At 40.9% G+C, this 1,197-nt stretch overlaps 1 non-coding gene across 1 annotated transcript; it reads left to right on the top strand.

Moving 5' to 3' along the window:
- Positions 1-752: 752 nt before the first annotated feature.
- Positions 753-859, top strand: LOC123326521. The gene has a single exon (XR_006541144.1). It is a non-coding gene; the product is annotated as a U6 spliceosomal RNA (small nuclear RNA).
- The last annotated feature ends 338 nt before the right edge of the window (positions 860-1,197 follow it).

Genomic DNA, 1,197 nt, shown 5'->3' on the forward strand with positions numbered 1-1,197 from the left:
AGTACATGAGTAGCATGGAATTGTAGTGCATTGAGATCCATCTTTAGAGACCAATTATAGCACCTTCTCATCCTGCATCATTGTTAGGTGTGTTTGCTCTTGTTACATAACCAAATAGAAAGTCTATAACACATGCTGGGAAAAAGTATTATGCAAACACAGAAAAAGGAATAACCAATCCTTTCTGGCAGGGAGAAAAATGACTTTGATGGGAAGGAGATTTCAAGCTAAATCTTCAATGATGAATGGTCTCCCTGGGAAGCTCAGGTAGGACAGGTGAGGCAGAGGAAATAGTGTATGTGAGCCTGCTGAGGCATGAAGGAGCCTGTGGTGTTTGGGGGAACCCAGGACCTTAGGAGCATGTGAAAGGGTAGAGGAGATGGTGGAAAAAACTGAAGAGGAAATCTGGGGTTTGATCAAGACAGGATATTCCGGGGCCTAAAGAGCACTTCCACTAGCTGAAAGAAAAGCCAGACCCTCCTTTGGGTAAAGTTAATTCCTCAGCATGCACCACCTACCTGTATTTTGGAATACACATTGAGAGTATAGGTTTTAGTTTGCCTGGGCTGGCCTACTCCATGTGGTTGCCATGATGCTAATTTATAAATATTCTCATTCTCCTCTCCTGAGTACATGGGATTGTGCTTCCTTAACCCCTTTGAAGATAGGTATGGTCTGATAACTTGCCTTAGTTGAAGAAATGTAAGTAGAAGTGATAAGCAAGCAGAAGCTTTAGAAGCCAATGAGAGATTGTGCTCGCCTCAGCAGCATGTACACCAAAATTAGAACAATACAGAGAAAATTAGCATAGCTCCTGCACAAGGATGACATGCAAATTCGTGAAGCATTCCATATTTTTGAGAATTTATAAAACTCAACACCTAAAAAACAAATAATCCAATTTAAAAATGGGCAGAGGACATGAACAGACATTTCTCCAAAAAAGACATCCAGATGACCAACAAACACAAGAAAAGATGCTCAACATCACTTATCATCAGGGATGCAAATCAAACTACAATGAGATATCACCTCACATCTGTCAGAATGGCTAAAATCAACAACACAAGAAACAACAAGTGTTGGCAAGGATGTGGAGAAAAAGGAACCCTAGTGCACTGTGGGTGGGAATGCAAACTGGTGCAGCCACTCTGGAAAACAGTATGGAGGTTCGTCAAAAAGTTAAAAATAGAATTA

This window comes from Neomonachus schauinslandi, chromosome 13, assembly GCF_002201575.2.
Source record: "Neomonachus schauinslandi chromosome 13, ASM220157v2, whole genome shotgun sequence".
NCBI classification, from domain to species: Eukaryota; Metazoa; Chordata; class Mammalia; order Carnivora; family Phocidae; genus Neomonachus; species Neomonachus schauinslandi.